This window comes from Sapajus apella, unplaced genomic scaffold (genome assembly GCF_009761245.1).
Source record: "Sapajus apella isolate SASKATOON/1434 unplaced genomic scaffold, GSC_monkey_1.0 scaffold92, whole genome shotgun sequence".
Taxonomy (NCBI): domain Eukaryota; kingdom Metazoa; phylum Chordata; class Mammalia; order Primates; family Cebidae; genus Sapajus; species Sapajus apella.
This window is the reverse complement of record NW_022437032.1, coordinates 8,176,872-8,195,228: the sequence shown is the minus strand read 5'-3', so window position 1 is coordinate 8,195,228 and position 18,357 is coordinate 8,176,872. Positions and strand designations below refer to the sequence as shown.

Sequence of the window (18,357 nt, the reverse complement as noted above, 5' to 3'; positions counted from 1 at the left end):
GTTTTTATCCAGGTTTTCTAATGATGTATGTCCAGGTTGCCTAGATCTGTAAACTGGCGGGGCAGTAGGGTGAAGAGTAGGTTATAAACACACTGTAATCATCTACCTTTTTTCATCTTTCATCTCTTCCATGACTAATGCCTAACAGTGATATTAAGGAAGAAAATTGAGGAATTTGGCAGGGTGTGTTGGCTTATGCCTGTAATCTCAACACTTTGGGAGGCTGAGGGTGGGCAGATCACTTGAGATCAGGAGTTCTAGATCAGCCTGGCCAACATGGTCAAACCTGTCTGTACTAAAAATAAAAAAAATAGCCAGACTTGGTGGTGGGCACCTGCAATCCTAGCTACATGGGAGGCTGAGGCAGGAGAATCACTTGAACCCAGGAGGCAGAGAGGCTCCAGTGAGCCAAGATTGTGCCAGTGTATTCCAGCCTGGGTGACAGAGTGAGACTGTCTCAAACAAACAAAAAGAAATTGAGGAATTCAAGATTTAGAAATTAATCTTTAAACTGTTTTACACTTCAGAGAGGAATTTGAGGGTTCAAAGTGATAAAACAGGTGTATTATATCTTCTGTGTGTTTTTACACTCGCATGTCACTTAAATTTTGGAAGTAAAGCCATATTACTGCAGAAGTCTATCTCTTCTGTACTATCAGGGCCTAGATTTGAGCAAGAACAGTGTTGTGACATAACTGTTCTCCGCCCCTTCCCTATGATCTGCTCCTCCCTTGTACAGTCTCATCCTTCTTCTTGACCTTTTTTGTATCTGTAACTTTCCTCTTGACCTCTTCATGCAGTTCGCCTTCTCGGCTTTCATTCTGTTTCCAGCTGTATTATCCCTTCCCTCTCAGCCTACATTTCCCTCTGGCCTGTAACCTTTTTACCTCTGTCAACTTTCCATCCTTCAGGTCCCTCACTTTCTGGTTTCTCACTGTTAACCAAGTCTCTTCTTTACTTTTGGAAGGTTTTACTGCATGTGTTCTCTGTTCCTATCAGATTGATTTTTGTTTAGTCCTTGACCCCTCAAATATGTACATCCTCACACTCTCCAGAATCCTTAAACTTTCATTTCTTCTTCTATGCTTTAATTTATTCTGCAAAGATTTATTGAGTGCTGGTCATGTGTTAGCTGTTCCCTAGATATTAGGAATATACCAGTGATCAAAATGGCTATGGAAAAAAAAAAGTCTTGTAGAGGGACTTGTGTGTGTGTGTTTACATTTTCAATATCATGGTGAGCTTTGCTGAGTAAGTAATACTGAAACAAGGACACCAGAAGGTAAATCAGCCTGGAGAATATTTGGTTGGGGTAGGGTTGGGATGGGGAGCATTCTGTGTAGGGAGAACTGCCAGTGCAAAGCCCTTTGTTAGGAGCATTCTTAGTGAATGTGAAGAGCAGCAAGGTGACCAGTGTTTTGGAGCACAATATTTAGAGCATAGTGAACAAAGGGGTAAGTAGCAAGAGAGATCTGATAGGTAACAGGAAGTAAGGCCTTGCAGACAGTTGTAAGGGCTTCAGCTTAAAAAAAAAATCATTAAAAAAAAATAGCATAGGCCGGGCGCAGTGGCTCATGCCTGTAATCCCAGCACTTTGGGAGGCCGAGGTGGGTGGATCACGAGGTCAAGAGATCGAGACCATCCTGGTCAACATGGTGAAATCCCGTCTCTACTAAAACTACAAAAAAAAAAAAAAATTAGCTGGGCATGGTGGCGTGTGCTTGTAGTCCCAGCTACTCAGGAGGCTGAGGCAGGAGAATTGCCTGAACCCAGGAGGCGGAGGTTGCGGTGAGCCGAGATCGCGCCATTGCACTCCAACCTGGGTAACATGAGTGAAACTCCGTCTCAAAAAAAAAAATAAATAAATAAAATAAAATAAAATAATTATTTTTTGCAGAGACAAGATCTTGTTTTGTCGCAGTCTGGTTTTGAACTCCTGGCCTGAAGCAATATTCCCACTTAGCTTCCCAAAGTATACTGGGATTACAGGTGTGAGCTACCATACCTAGCTTGCTGCAGGCTTTTAATTGTATTTTTGGTTATTCCAAAAAGATAATTTGGCTGGGTGTGGTGGCTCACGCCTATAATCCCAGCACTTTGGGAGGCCAAGACAGGCGCATCACCTGAGGTCAGAAGTTCAAGACCAGCCTGGGTAACATCGTGAAAACCCGTCTCTACTGAAAATAAAAAACTTAGCTGGGCATGATGACATGCGCCTGTAATCCAAGCTACTCAGGAGGCTGAGGTGGGAGAATCACTTGAACTTGGGAGATGGAGGTTGTAGTGAGCCAAGTATGCGCCACTGCACTCCAGCCTGGGTGACAGAGCCAGATTCCGTCTCAAAAAACAAAACAAAAATATACAAGATCACTGATTTATTTATTTAAATTTTTTATTTCTTTTTCAAGACAGGGTTTCATCATGTTGGTCAGGCTGGTCTTGAACTCCCAACCTCAGGTGATCCACCCGCCTTGGCCTCCAAAGTGCTTGGATTACAGGCATAAGCCACCACCATGCCCGGCCTCACTGATTATTTTTTTCCCCCCTTCATATTAAAGTATTTCTTTTTTCTTTGGTTGTAAAGGTGATTAATTCATGTTCATGTGGAAAACATGGGCAATCCAGAAAAGTACAAAGAAGAAAATAGGGATTACTAGTAACTGTATCATCCATGATTATAAATTTTATATGTATATCTTTCCAGTCTGTTTTCATTTGTTCCTGTACACATACACAGTGCCTTGAGCAGTACATGGGTTTAGCAGAGAGCAAATAAACTCTTATCACTTTCTTCACAAGACCCTCTAGCAGTCTTGTGAAGAGTAGCCTGTAAGAGTACAAGGGTAGAAGCAGGGAGAGCTAGGCCAAGGTGCAGTGGCTCACACTTGTGATTATAGCACTTTGAGAGGCTCAGAAGGGTGAATTGCTTGAGCCCCAGGAGTTTGAGACGAGCCTGAGCAACGTAGTGAGATCCTGTCTCTACAGAAAATTCAAAAATAAGCCAAGCATGGCGGCAGATGCCTGTGGTCCCAGCATGCTTGGGAGGCTGAGCTGGGAGGATCGCTTGAACCCAGGAGGTTGAGGCTGTGGCCATGCCACTGTACTCCAGCCTGGGCAACAGATTAAGACTCTGTCTCCAAAAAAACCAAACACATGAAACAAAACACACATGGGAGACTGAGGCAGGAGAATCACTTGAACACGAAACACACATGGGAGGTGGAGGTTGTGGTGAGCTGAAATTGCACCACCACACTCCAGCCTGGGGGACAGAGAGAGACTCCATCTCAAAAACAAAAACAAAAAAACAAAAACAAAACAAAACACATACACAGAAAAACAGGGTGACCTATTAGAAGGCTGTTATAGTAATCCATGTTGGCTTAGACTATGGTTATGGCAAGGGGTGATAAGAAGTGGTCAGATTGTATGTATCATCTTCTGAAGGTAGAGCCAACAGGATTTTGTGATGGTTTCAGTGGAGGGGAAGGACGGAAGAGAAGAATCAAGCGTGATTCAAAAGTTTTTGGCTTGAGCAACTAGAATTGTTTGGCGTCGTTTTCCTTTCTTGTTAAACTACCCATCCAAAGCTCTATCTTTTAATTGTGTTCTTACTGTTCATTTGAACTCATTATTATTATTATTATTATTGTTATTATTTTGTAAAAGGCAAAAGATTTATTTCCTCTACAGAGAAACCAAAGCATGAACTTGTGATTATTTCTTTCACCAAGCTTCTAGTCTGTACTGTCCATCTTGGTACTTGGTACCCACCACAAGATACTATATATAACAAGTGTTTCACTAGTGTTAGTCTCCCTAACTGGGTAGTGAGCATCCTTTTACTGGATCATGCTGAATTTGAGTCTTTTCAGGGACCTGTAACTTTCTGAGTACGTTGTGGACATTCAGAAAATGTTGATTGTACTTTTTTCAGGCTTAAAAATAAGATATGAGAAAACCTCAAAGTAAATGGTTTTACTTTAGATTACTGACATCTTTTGAGAATGAGGTATTTGGGCGCCAGATGAGCTGGTTCATGCCTGTAACCCCAGCACTTTGGGAGGCTGAGGTGGGCAGATCATTTGAGCTTAGGAGTTCAAGAGCAGTCTGGGCAACATGGCAAAACTTTATCTCTACCAAAAATAGAAAAATTGTCTGGGCATGGTGGCCTATAGTCCCAGCTACTTGAGCCTGAGAAGTAGAAGTTGCACTGAGCAGAGATTGTGCCACTGCACTCCAGCCTGGGTGACAGAGTGAGACTCCATCTAAAAAAAAGAATTCAGGTGTTTGGATAGCTTCCTTATATCCAGTGTAAGAATCATTATGGCTGGGCGAGGTGGCTCACACCTGTAATCCCAGTACTTTGGGAGGCTGGGGCAGGCAGATCACCTGAAGTCAGGAGTTCAAGACTGGCCTGGCCAATATGGTAAAACCCTGTGTCTACTAAAAATACAAAAATCAGCTGCGTGTGGTGGTGCGTGCCCTGTAGTCTCAGCTACTCAGGAGGCTGAGGCAGAAGAATCACCTTTGAACCCGGGAGGCAGAGGTTGCAGTGAGCTGACATCTCACCACTGCACTCTAACCTAGGCAACAGAGTGAGACTGTCTCCAAAAAAAACAAAAACAGAAACAAACCATTACAAGGTCTGGCTGTGTTGCCCAGACCTTTTTTTTTTTTTTTTTTAAATATTGAGCATAATTATTATTCTTAGTTTTAGAGTCAGGGTCTTGTTTTCTTGCTAGACTTGAGTGCAGTGGCACAGTCATGGCTCACTGCAGCCTCAAACTTCTGGGCTCAAGGAATTTTCCCACCTCAGACTCCTAAGTAGCTAGGACTGAAATAGGAGGAGTTTCTTTATTCCTTCTTGCAGGGTGTGTGACAGGAGTTTGGCTCACTTCTTGTGTGTCTCCACTGCTCAAACCCCTCAGGGGAGCGTGCAGACAGTCAGGTCGTGTGGAGTGTTTTTGGGCTCTGACCCCGCAGCAGGGTCTAGGGTTGAGTGTTTACAACTACTGAAACTCCAGTGGCCATGTGTTACAGTGTGCTCTTTCAGTTTTGCTGTCTGCAGGTGGCTTGTGTTAATCAGCTCAGTTAGACCCTCTGCCTTATCACAAGGACAGAGGGCTTTCTGTATCCCAGGTTCTTCCCCCAGTGTAACGAGAAAAATCCGATCACTGGGAGATGAGTGCAAGGTTTTATTGGGCATGGAAAATGAGTGCAAGGTTTTATTGAATGGTAGAAGTAGGTCTCAGCAGATGGATGGGGAGCCAGAAGGGGGATAGAGTGGCAAGGTGGTTTTCCCCTGGAGTTGGGCCGCCCAGCGCCCAGACTCTCCTCTGACCACCCCCGACCAAATTCTGCGCCAACTTGCTGTAGATAGCCTGCTGGCATCTGCTGGTATCTCTCGGTGTGCTCTTCTGCTCCTCTGTTCCTCTGGACGTCCAGCCGCTTGTGTGTGTATCCACTTAAGCTCCCGGGCTTAAATGGGCACAGGATGTGGGAGCTTGGCAGGCCAAAAGGCAACTTTTTGGGTACGAAAACAGAAATGTTTGTCCTCTCTTAGGTCTGTGGGTACAGGCCTGAGGGTGGAGCTCTCACCACAGACCCTACCTTTCTCTACCCAGCACTTAGTTCCCTGTCCTACTGCTGTATGAGGACTACAGGTACATACCTATAGGCCCAGCTAATAAGATAAACTTTTTTTGTAGAGATGGTGTCTTGCTATGTTGCCCAGGCCTCAAGTGATCCTCCTGCCTTGGCCTCCTAAAGTGTTCGGATTACTGGCATGAGCCACCCCATCCGGCCAATAATGAACGTTAATGCAAAGCATCCTAGGAGACAGAAAGTTTTGCGAGAAAAGGTCCCTGCCCAAAAAGGAGCTTATTCTTTGGTGCAGACAGTATATCCTGTACACAAATTTGTCTCATTTACAGCATAACATTGTATTATCGTTTATTGCAAAACAAATTGTTGTTATGCCTTTGTCATTCTAAAGCTTATAGAGGGTCTTTGCCTCTTTATTAAATGATGATTGATGTCTGTGCCTTTGAGTTCTTATTTATTTTAAAAATAGAGATGGGGCCGGGCGCGGTGGCTCACGCCTGTAATCCCAGCACTTTGGGAGGCCGAGACGGGTGGATCACGAGGTCAAGAGATCTAGACCATCCTGGTCAAAATGGTGAAACCCTGTCTCTACTAAAAATACAAAAAATTAGCTGGGCATGGTGGCGCGTGCCTGTAATCTCCAGCTACTTAGGAGGCTGAGGCAGGAGAATTGCCTGAACCCAGGAGGCGGAGGTTGCGGTGAGCCGAGATTGCGCCATTGCACTCCAGCCTGGGTAACGAGCGAAACTCTGACTCAAAAAAAAAAAAAAAAAAAAAAAAAAATTGGGATGGGTCTCACTTTGCCCAGGCTGGTCCCAAACTGCTGGTTTCAAGCCCTCCTCCTACCTGGGCCTCCCAAAATGTTGGGATTACAAGTATGAGCCATTGTGCCTGGCCTCATTGTTTTCTAAATAAAGACGAGGTTTCACCATGTTGGTCAGGCTGGTCTTGAACTCCCGACCTCAGGTGATCCACCCGCCTTGGCCTCCAAAGTGCTTGGATTACAGGCGTGAGCCACCACGCCCAGCTTGTTGTTTTGTTTTTAGCAAAGAAGTTCTTCATATTTATAGATGCTGTCTGGATTATGCTATCATCTAAGTACATCGGAGTTCCTTACATTTCCCTGATCTGGAAGGGATTAAATCTTTTAGATAATAAGGAAAGTTGGTAAAAGTAGTGCTTTTCAGTTAAGTTCTTTTTTTTTTTTTTTTTTTTTTAAAGGCTCGTTTTATTTTAATGGCTGATCTATGTAATCACGGAGGCCAGTATGTACAGACAAAGGGGGAGCTTTTATTTCTTGGTCTCTTCCTCCTTGGACAAAGTTTTGGATGATCTCCTTTTTGGCCTGGAGGCGCTCTTCACGGCGCTTGCTTCCTTGGTCTTAGACCTGCGGGCCTCAGCCTGGTCAGCCAGGAGCTTCTTGTGGGCCTTGTCTGCCTTCAGCTTGTGGATGTGTTCCATGAGAATCCGCTTGTTTTTGAACACATTCCCCTTCACCTTCAGGTACAGGCTGTGATACATGTGGGCGATCAATTTTCTTAGATTCCCGGTATCTTCTGAGCAGCCGGCACAGAATCCTCATTCTCCTCATCCACGTGACCTTCTCTGGCATTCCGGCATTGGCTGTACCTTTCCACTTACCTATGCCCATGTGCCTGCCCTTCCCGCAGGCCAAGGTGTTTTTCCGGCAGCGAGCCCGGTCACAGGCTTGTGGATGATCAACCCATCTTTGATCAGCTTCCGGATCTGCTGACGCAAGTTAGCATTGGCGATTTCATTGGTCTCATTCGGGTCCAACCAGACCTCCTTCTTGCCACAGTGGAGGACACTAGAGGCAAGCCTCTTCTGAAGCCTGAGCGTATTCACGGCTGCGGCCGCAGCAGCAAAGGAAAGAGCCTTCAGTTAAGTTCTTTACTTGCAGAATTGTGTAGAACTCATCTGAGAAGTAAATTGAGTGTAATTTACTTTTGCCTGTGGTCATCGCTTATGTGGCAATGGAGTATTTTTCTTGTATTCCCTTTTTTTTTTTTTTTTTTTTTTTTTTCTCTTTTTGAGACAGTCTCTTTTGTCCAGGCTGGAGTGCAATTTCAGGATCTTGGCTCACTGCAACCTCTGCTTCCCAGGTTCAAGCGATTCTTCCACCCAGCCTCCTGAGTAGCTGAGATTACAGGCACCCACTACCATCCCTGGCTAATTTTTGTGTTTTTGTAGAGACTGGTTTCACCATATTGGCCAGGCTGGTCTTGAACTACTGACCTCAGGTGATCCACCTGCTTTGGCCTCCTAAAGTGCTGGGGTTACAGGCGTGAGCCACTGAGCCTGGCGACTGTTTTTCTATAGAAAGTTTATAGAATGTAACTCAAACTTTTTTTTTTATGATAAACTGGGGGGAAGTGTTGGGATTACAGGTGTGAGCCACTGCACCCGGACTATTTTATATGTTACTAGGAAAGAAAATGTAAAACTACCAAATGAGCTAGTTCAACAAATGACCATCATAAAAACCAAGAGGTTTAATAGGTTTTTTTTTTTTTTTTTTGAGACAGAGTTTTGCTATTTCGCCCAGGCTAGAGTGAAGTGGCGTGATCTTGGCTCACTGCAACCTGTGCCTCCTGGGGTCAAGTGGTTCTCCTGCCTCAGCCTCCTGAGTAGCTGGGATTACAGGTGCATGTCACCATGCCTGGTTAATTTTTGTATTTTTAGTAGAGACTGGGTTTTACTATATTGGCCAGACTGTTCTTGAACTCCTGACCTCAGGTGATCCACCTGCCTCAGCCTCCCAAAGTGCTGGGTTTACAGGCATGAGCCAGCATAGGTTTTCGGTTTTTAAGCCCTAACTTTGAAGGGGAAAAACCCAAGATGATTAAAAATGTCCCATTTAGATGACTTTTAGTTGACTTGAAACAAGCTTTTGGGTCTGCACCGCTGTAGTAATTCATGGTGTGATTTTTTTTTTTGGGTACCATGTTAGAAGCAAAGAATATGTAATATTAATTTATTTGGGTTAGAGAGTAGTGGTGAACCTGAGCTTGTAACATTTTATTTAGCAGAGTCTGATGTTCCAATGTGTAACTGCAATTGGAAGAGCTTTGGAAAAATGATTTGTACACATATAAGATAATTTTTAAAATTATCTCCTGAAAGAAGTTTGTGTTTCATAAATAACCAGGATGATTACTATTCTTTTTTTTTTTTCAGCCGGATTCTCTCTCTCTTGCCCAGGCTGGAGTGCAGTGGCGTGATCTTGTCCCATTGCAACCTCTGCCTCCCAGGTTCAAGTGATTCATTCTCCTGCCTCAGCCTCCAGAGTAGCTGGGATTACAGGCATGTGCCACCACACCTAGCTAATTTTTGTAGTTTTAGTAGAGACAAGGGTTTCACTATGTTGGTCAGGCTGGTCTCGAACTCCTTATCTTGTGATCTGCCTGCCTTGGCTTCCCAAAGTGTTGGGATTACAGGCATGAGCCACTGCGCCTGGCCACCATTCTTCTCTTTCAGATGAATCTAATACATGTTTTATTGTCAGAAACTAGAGAAGATGTTATATTCTTCTCCTTCCGTGTTAAGTTTCAGCATCTGTTCTGGCTGCTTTACTTTTTCCCAAACTTTTATTTAAAGCAAAAACTTGGATGAATTGCTTTCAAGACTTCACTTTGCTCCTTTGGGTAAGGTTTTCCTTATTCATTTGCCTAAGCTGTGTTTTAATATCTTTCTTGGGTTGTTTAGCTTTTTCAGCCTTTGGGACAATCTGTTGACTTAGTTGTGAATTTTGGCTTTTCATTTCTTCTGCCATAGAATTTGTTATGTGCTGCCAGGTGTGGTGGCACTTTCCTGTAGTCCCAGATACTTGATAAGTTAAGGGCAGGAGGATGGCTTGATCTCAGGAACTTGAGGCTGTAGTGAGCTATGCTCATACCATTGTACTGTATGTAGACTGGGTGACAGAACGAGACCCTGTCTCTAGGAAAAAATAAAAGTTGTACTAATAGAACATAAACTCTGAGGGCTGTGAATTAATCTGTTTAGTTTACTTCTGTATCCTTAGTGCTCAGAATGGTGGCAGGCACATAGTAGCTACTCACATATTTGCTGAACAACTTTAGAGTATCAGTAGCAGGTTTTTTTTATCGAGCATATACTGAATAGCAAAGTGCTAAGCTCTTTGAATGGATTTGGTGGTTTTTCCATTTTATAGCTTGTTTTCTGTCCATATGATAGTTTATGAATGGGTGTGAGGGAGAAAGGAGGAGATGAAGCCAGCATTGTTGAGGATGCTGCTAGCTGTTACCAAATTTCATCAAGTTTAAGATACCATTAATTATAGAACACATCATTTTATGTACTACTAGGTCTCAAACTCCTGGCCTCGAAGTGATCTGCCTGCCTTGGCCCCCCAAAATGTTGGGATTACAGGTGTGAGCAACCGCACCCGGCCTATTTTATGTACTTCTGGGGAAAAAAAAATGTAAAGCTGCCAAATAAATAATGGGATACTGTCAGTAGCATGACATATTCTGATTTTAAAGATGTAAAAATATGAACAAACCCCTTATCTTTAAGGGATACTAGTTTTTTTTTTTTTTTTTTTTTGTTGCTTATGACTCCAGAACATTTTAATTTTAAAGAGCTTTAATAAATAAAAAGCCCCATAGTTTCCAAATGTTCATCAAAAAGAGAATATCAGTCCCATCCATACGGGGGAAAATCAAAGGAAAAAAAAAGGAGAGGGTGAGAGATGAATCAAGGTTGACAACTGTTCTCCTTTATAAAGAGAAAACACTGCTTCCTCAATGTCACTTAAGGATAGGAACAGGCAGGAGGAAAGTAACTGTCCATATTTGCCTTATATATGGTATTGGGTAATTAAATGCCAATTACGCTGTTTAGGGATGGCTTGCTAAAACATTGAAAAAAATGAAAGACTTTGTCCTTGTCATAGACTGCCACTTCGGTGGAACATTCGGTGCACATGACTGGGTGATAGATTTCTTCCACATCTGTCTCTGCCTTCTCGGCAGCATCTTCCTGGTTAGACCTCATCTTCTTATGGCCCCGCCTTTTCTTCCTGTTCTCTGAGGCTTTATATCTTAGAACCTCCTCTTTGTTAATGTAACAATTCATCACGAACATCACTCTATATAGAGTTTTGTACAATTCATGCCTTTGGCAATCAAGGCACAGTGTGGTCATGCAGGCAGGACAATTCAAGACAGCATCATTATTTGGAACAGTCTGTTGTTGATGTGACCTCTGTCGTCCCAAACCATGGTAACCCCTTCTCTGTGCATCAACCCAGGCCTGATCTGTGTTTTCTTTTTCAGGATCATATAGTAATTCATCATTTGTTGGAATCTTGTGTTGTTTCTTCTTTTTTTTCTTGGTCACCGGTACTGCTTTGTCTTCATCCTCAGAATCAAAATCAAAATATGTATCATCATAGTATCTTGCTGGAGCTGTTGCAACTTTTCCATTTCTTGAGGAAGATCCAGTTCCCAGAGAGGATACCTCCATTGTTTTCATGGTAGAATTTAATTCAGCTTCCATTTCCTTTTCAAATTCATCTTCACTAGATGATTCACTTTCTCCAGTAAGACATTCTCTGATGAGTTTTCGTTTTTGGTCAGGAGTTCCATGTAAAAGCACATCCACTTCATCTTCAGAGCTGCTCAAAGCCGGCTCCTCTTCACTAGGCTCTTCAATCGTGTAGGGATTGTACTCATCCGGAAGCCGGCTCATGATGGCCTGTAGCGGCCTACACCGTCCACTGCGATCTGCAGCGTCCGGATACTAGTTTTACATAAAATCTGATTTAACAGTCATGAAACCTTCTAGAGGTAGATATTATCTTCATTTGAGAGAGGAGGAAATTGAAGCTCATGGGTTAATTATAGAAGCTCTGCAGATAGAGGATCCAGATTGAGGTCTCTCAGATTTCAGAGGCCATGCCGTTTTTACCCCCACCCCATGCTGCCTGTCTGTCAACTTTGGCTTGGAGATACTTAGTTGGCATGACTTTAAACATTTTCTTTGTAATTGATTTTTCCTGTTTTTTCTTAAAATCAAATATCTTTATATTTACTCTATGCTAGCTACTCTGTGTGTCTGTGTGTATACAAAACAATATAAGGCCTTATCTCTTTCTCTCAAGGAATTTATAGTCTGTTTGGGGAGGTGAGAAATAAACATGAAAGCTAGATAGCTAGAGAAGATTTAAATAACATTTCAGAGAATAATGCAAGAGGTTTAACAAGGCAATGAAGGATTAATTGCCAAATAAATTGTACAAATAATTGCTTTTGGAGTTCAGAGGAAGAAGTGATTGCTTGGGGCTGGGGTAATCTAGGGAAGGATTTAAATGAATTCCTGGGAGATATTTTCAGTTAGTGAGATTATTTACTTTACCTTTAAAGTCGTATTAATGTTTTTTACAAATGGAACTGCAAACTATTTGAACATGAACTATTCTATCTTAATTTTTTTTTTTTTTTTTTGAGACGGAGTTTTACTCTTGTTACCCAGGCTGGAGTGCAATGGCGCGATCTCGGCTCACCGCAACCTCCGCCTCCTGGGTTCAGGCAATTCTCCTGCCTCAGCCTCCTGAGTAGCTGGGATTACAGGCACGCACCACCATGCCCAGCTAATGTTTTGTATTTTTAGTAGAGACAGGGTTTCACCATGTTGACCAGGATGGTCTCGATCTCTTGACCTTGTGATCCACCTGCCTCGGCCTCCCAAAGTGCTGGGATTACAGGCTTGAGCCACCGCGCCCGGCCTCTATCTTAATTTTTAAAAAATCTCCATATGAGAGTGTAGGAACTACTGCCCCAGAGAAAAGTAGATCATGCTTTCTACATGTATTTGCTTCTGTTGTATAGATGGAGAAAATACTCATTTTTAGAAGAAAAATCTTTGGATGAAAAGAAAGGGGAACTCCCTGTCCCTAAATTCCTTGAGTGTCACTTGTCACGTTTACAGTCAATTGTACTTTGTGAGCCATGGCCAAGGTTACTTTTTGTGACTTTTAGCATTCATGATTAACTTCTAAAGGGTGGAAACAAGTGTTAATCCCTTTTACATTACTAAGGTTCTCTCTCTCTCTCTCTCTCTCCTCTTTCTTCTCTCTCTCTCTCTCTCTCTCTCTCTCTCTCTCTCTCTCTCTCTCTCTGTTGTGTGTGTGAGAGCGTATATATGTATTTTTGTTTTTTAGAGACAGGGTTTCACTCTGTCACCCAGGCTGGGGTGCAGTGTTGGAATCATAACTCACTGCAGCCTTGACTTCTCAGGCTCAAAGGGTCTTACCACCTCAGTCTCCTGAGTAGTTAGGACCACAGGTGTGTGTCACTGTGCCTGACTAATTTTTAAATTTTTGTAGAGATGGGGCCTTTCTATGTTGTTGCTCAGGCTGGTATCAAACTCCTAGCCTCAGGTGACCCTCCTGCGTTGGCCTCCCAAAGTGCTGGGATTACAGGCAAGATCCTTCGTACAATTTTGAAGCAAATACTAGACATTATATAATTTCCTTAAGTATCTATAAAAGATAAGGACTGTCTTTCATAAAAAGCAAACTATAATACCATTGTTACATCTGGAATAACTGTTAATTCCTTAGTAGCATCAAATACACAGTCACTATTCAGTTTTCTAGCTCTCTTTTCTCATTTTTTAATTTGTTGGAATCAGATTCAAATGAGATGCAGACATTGCAGTTTGGTTTTTATGCATCCTGTCTCTGTTAATACAGGTTTTTTCTTCCATCTCTTTTTTTCCTTCTAATTTGTTAAATTATTTTTTGTCCTGCAGGGTTTTTTTTTTTCTTCCTTCCTTTCTTTCTTTCTCTTTTTTCTTTGTGTGAGGCAGAGCCTTACTCTGTCATCCAGGCTGGAGAGCAGTGCTTCGATCATAGCTCACTGTAGCCTCAAACTTGTTGGCTCAAGTGATCCTCCCACCTCAGCCTCCCAAGTAGCTGGGATTAAAGGTACATACCACCATCCCAGCTAAATTAAAATTTTTTTGTATGTGGAGAAGTGGCTCTTGCTATGTTGCTCAGGCTGGTCTGGAACTCCTGGCCTCAAGTGATTCTCCTTCTTGGCCTCCTAAAGCCAGGATTACAGGCACAAGTCACTATACTCGGCTTCCTGTACAGTTTATTACCGTCTATAGTTTTTGCTGAGTGTACCTTTATGGTGGTTTTTCAGTATGTCCTCTGTCCTCTCTCTCTCTCTCTCTTTTTTTTTTTTTTTGAGGCAGAGTCTCGCTCTATGGTCCAGGCTGGAGTGCAGTGACATGATCTCAGCTCACTGCGACCTCTGTCTCCCAGATTCAAGTGATTCTCCTGCCTCAGTAGTTGGTACTACATGCGCATGCCACTACGCCTGGCTAATGTTTTGTAATTTTAGTAGAGACAGAGTTTCACTGTGTTAGCCAGGATGGTCTTGACCTCCTGACCTCATGATCTGCCCACCTTGGCCTCCCAAAATGCTGGGATTACAGGCGTGAGCCACTGCCCAGCCTCTCTCTCTATTTTTAAAACGGTAGTTAGCTTTTAAGTCTTGATCAATTTCTGCTTATTTTCGACAAGTGTATTAGTTATCTGTTGCTGCATAACAAATTATCTCCAAATTTGATGTCTTAAACCAGCATTTATTGGTCCCAGTACCTCAGGAGGCTGAGGTGGGAGTATTGCTTAAGTCTGGAAGTTTGAGGCTGCAGTAAGCTGTGATTGCACCTGTTAATAGGCAACTCCTAGGCAAAACTCTGTCTCTAAAAAATAAATATTGGCCAGGCATGGTAGCTCATGCCTGTAGTCCCAGAACTTTGGGAATCAAAGGTGGGTAGACCACTTGAGCCAGGAGTTAGAGATGAGCCTGGGCAATATGGCGAACCCCCATCTATACAAATAATACAAAAATTGTCAGGACATAGTGGCACGTACCTGTAGTCCCAGCTACTTCAGAGGCTGAGGCAGGAGGGAGGATCTCTTGATCTGGGGGGTAGAGGTTGCATTTGGCTGAGATCACATCACTGCACTCCAGTCTGGGTGACAGCAAGACTGTTTCAGAAAATAACAAAACAAAACCCCCAAACCCCTAGGCATTTATTATCTTCCACAGTTTCTGAAGGTGAGGACTCGGAGTAGCCTAGCTGGGTGGTTCTGGCTTTAGGACTCTTACAGGTTGCAGTCATCTGAAGGTTTAAGAAAGGCTGGAGGATTTGCTTGAGGTGGCTTACTCAGTGGTCATTGGTGGGAGGTCTCAATTTCTGCCTGAGTATCCTAAAGGTCCTGCAGAGGTAGTGATCAAAGAGAGGGAGAAAAGGAAGAGAGAATTTGAAATGTCTTTATGACCTCAGAAGTGACAGCTTGTCACTTTTTTTGGGTCACATAGACCAACTTTGATACAGTGTTGGAGGGGACTGCTTAAGTTAATGAATACCTGGAGATGGGTGTCACCTTGATGCTGGGTACTACAGTGAGACTACTTCCCAGGGAATGTGGTTTGTCAGAAGACACATGATGTCTGTTTTCCTTTGAGTTAATATTAGCAGATATTATTATCCTGCCTCAGTTTCCTGACTAGCTGGGACTATAGGTGCGTGCCACCACACCCAGCTCATTTTTGTATCTAGAGACGGGGTTTCACCATGTTGGCCAGGCTGGTCTTGAACTCCTGACCTCAGGTGATCGACCTGCCTTGGCCTCCCAGAGTGTTGGGATTAGAGGCGTGAGCCACTGTGGTTACCTGGTGTGGGTACAGTTTTTGTAGGAAAGATGGGATATATGTTGGACTCTCTTTACTTGCTAGTACTTAAAATAACAAGTTGGTTTGCTAATATTTTCCTGTGGTAAAAAACTTTTTTTCTTAAAGTTTTAAAAAACCTTTATTTTGAAGTAATTTTAGACTGTGGGAAAGTTGCAAAAATGGTAGAGTTTTCCTGTATACTCTTCACCTAGGTTCCCCCAATTTAATAACGTGCATAATCATGTTGTAGTGATCAAAACTAAGGCTATAACACTGGTATAATACTGTTAACTAAATAGCAGATGCTGTCAGATTTTCCACTGTTGTGGTTTTTCTCCATTTGAGGATCCAATCCTATTCTTTATTAATATCTCCCTTTGATTTTTTTTGGAGGGGGGGTTTATTTTGTAATTTTTTAAGTATTTTTTTCAGTTAGGTGTAAGGTGTCCATGATAATATATCTTTATTTGCCCTTTATTTAATAATCCTTTCTTTTTTGGGCAGGGTCTCACTGTCACCCAGGCTGGAATGCAGTGCTGCTAATACGGTTCACTGCAGCCTCAACCTCCTAGGTTCAAGTGGTCCTCCTGACTCAGCCTCATATGTAGCTGGGACCACGGGAAAATGCCAGCATGCCTGGCTAATTGTTTTGGGTATTGAAAAAAATTTACAAAGTTTGTATTTTTGTTTTAGATGTTGCCTTTATATTAAAACACTTCTGTAATAGACTTAGTGCCCCTCCCACGTTTTTTGGTGATTTTCTGTTGGTTTCTCTCTGAGTACTATTGAAATTACCTAGTAACCTCTTTTTCTTCCCAAGCATTTGATTAAAGTAATATGTTTTACTTTCAGTTAATACCAAGTAATCAGCCAGTATTTTTCTAGTTTTTATCTCTTCATACTTCAGTTTTTGGATAGTTTGGGCTTTATTTACATTGTTGGAGCATATAGTCATCATGTAGTATAATGTGTCACTCATAGCCATCATTCAGTTTTTTACAGATAAATATATATTTAATGCCCACTACCATTTTTATGTTGATGTGGAATTTCCAGTTTTTTGGGTCATCTGGAATTATTTTTCTCTAATAAACTCCTCAGGAAGAGCTTACGGGAACAGTATTCGTTGAGTTCCACTATGTTTGAGAAGTTTGTCTGTAACTTTAATAGTTGAAAGCTGGCTCGGTGACGATAAAATTCTGTTCCAGGGCCGGGTGCAGTGGCTCATGCCTGTAATCCCAGCACTTTGGGAGGCCAAGGTGGGTGGATCACCTGAGGCCAGGAGTTTGAGACCAGCCTGGCCAATATGGGAAAACCCTGTCTCTACTAAAAAAACAAAAATTAGCTGGGCGTGGCAGCAGGCACCTGCAATCCTAGCTACTCGGTAGGCTGAGGCAGGAGAATCGCTTGAACCTGGGAGGCGGATGTTGCGATGAGCCAAGATTGTGCCATTGCACTCCAGCTTGGGCCACAAGAGCAAAACTCCGTCTAAAAAAAAAATTATGTTCCAGAATATTTGAAGTAACTCATTGCACTGGCTTCTGGCACAGAGCATAGCTGTTACAGTGTGATGTCGACCTGTTTTTCTTTGAATGTAGCTTTTTTTGTCCTTGCTTAGACATCCATAGGGTTTTTTTCTTTGTAGTCTTTTTTTTTTCTTCTTCTTGAGATAGAGTCTCACTTTATTGCCCAGGCTGGAGTGCAGTAACGTGATCTCAGCTCACTGTAACCTCTGCCTTCTGGGTTTAAGAGATTCTCCTGCCTCAGCCTCCCTAGTAGCTGGAACTACAGGCATGTACCATCATGCCCGTCTAATTTTTATATTTTTATTAGAGACAGGATTTTGCCATATTGATCAGGCTGGTCTTGAATTCTTGACTGCAGGTGATCCACCTGCCTTGGCCTCCCAAAGTGCTGGGATTACAGGCGTGAGTCACTGCGCCCGGCCTTTGTAGATTTATTGGTGTTTGTTGGTCTGACACCTTTTTCCTTGGGTATTCAGTGAGTCTTTTCAATATGTATTACTTGTTTCAAGTTTCCCTCCCCTCTACTTTTTGTTTCTTTCTCTTTCTCAATATCATAAAGGTTTTCTTAGTGCCCTTGTCACTTTTTTGCTTGTTTGCTTTTTGTTTCTTATTGCCTTGGTTTTCTTCTTTGGGACTCCTACTGTATGGATGTTGGATGATCTTTGTGAGAGATACACACACACGCACACGCACATACACGGTCTTGCTCTGTTGCTTAAACTGAAGTACAGTGGTGTGCTCATGGCTCACAGCAACCTCCACCTCCTGGGCTCAAGGGATCCTCCTTCCTGAGCCTCCTGAATAGCTTGGACTACAGGGGTGTGCCATCATGCCTGGCTAATTTTTGTATTTTTTGTAAAGGTGGGGTTTTGCCATGTTGCCTAGCCTGGTGTAGAACTCCTGAGCTTGAGTAATCTCCCACCTCAGTCTCCCACCTGGGATTACAGGTGTGAGCCATTGTACCAGGCCTGTATATTGTTTATGTGAGATAAACTAATGTTTCCTCACTTGTATTTCCAGCTGTCCTCTGAACCTTTTCATTTTAGATTCTTTTTTTTTTTTTTTTTTTGAGACGGAGGTTCACTCATGTTACCCAGGCTGGAGTGCAATGGCACAATCTCGGCTCACTGCAACCTCCGCCTCCTGGGTTCAGGCAATTCTCCTGCCTCAGCCTCCTGAGTAGCTGGGATTACAGGCACGCACCACCATGCCCAGCTAATGTTTTGTATTTTTAGCAGAGACGGGGTTTCACCATGTTGACCAGGATGGTCTCGATCTCTTGACCTCGTGATCCACCCGCCTCGGCCTCCCAAAGTGCTGGGATTACAGGCTTGAGCCACCGCGCCCGGCCCATTTTAGATTCTTAATGGACAACTCAAACTCCGCATGTCCCAAATTGAACTCTTCATCATCCCTGTAAGATCTTCATCAAAGCCTTTTCTTTTTTCTTTTTTTTTTTTTCTTTTTTTTTTTTTTTTTTTTTTTTT

General features: G+C 42.8%; 1 protein-coding gene and 2 pseudogenes across 9 annotated transcripts in view; 1 reads left to right on the top strand and 2 right to left on the bottom strand.

Moving 5' to 3' along the window:
* The window catches only part of NCOA3 (nuclear receptor coactivator 3), a 158,095-nt gene that overhangs the window by 27,277 nt on the left and 112,461 nt on the right, over positions 1-18,357 (top strand). The gene's annotated exons all lie outside the window — the stretch shown is intronic.
* On the bottom strand, positions 6,803-9,400 carry LOC116535135 (annotated as a pseudogene). Its single transcript, XR_004262059.1, has 2 exons — positions 9,260-9,400; positions 6,803-7,503 (listed from the first exon to the last, which is right to left on the bottom strand). The product of XR_004262059.1 is annotated as a 60S ribosomal protein L19 pseudogene (transcript).
* On the bottom strand, positions 10,199-11,566 carry LOC116535217 (annotated as a pseudogene). Its single transcript, XR_004262095.1, has one exon. The product of XR_004262095.1 is annotated as an E2F-associated phosphoprotein pseudogene (transcript).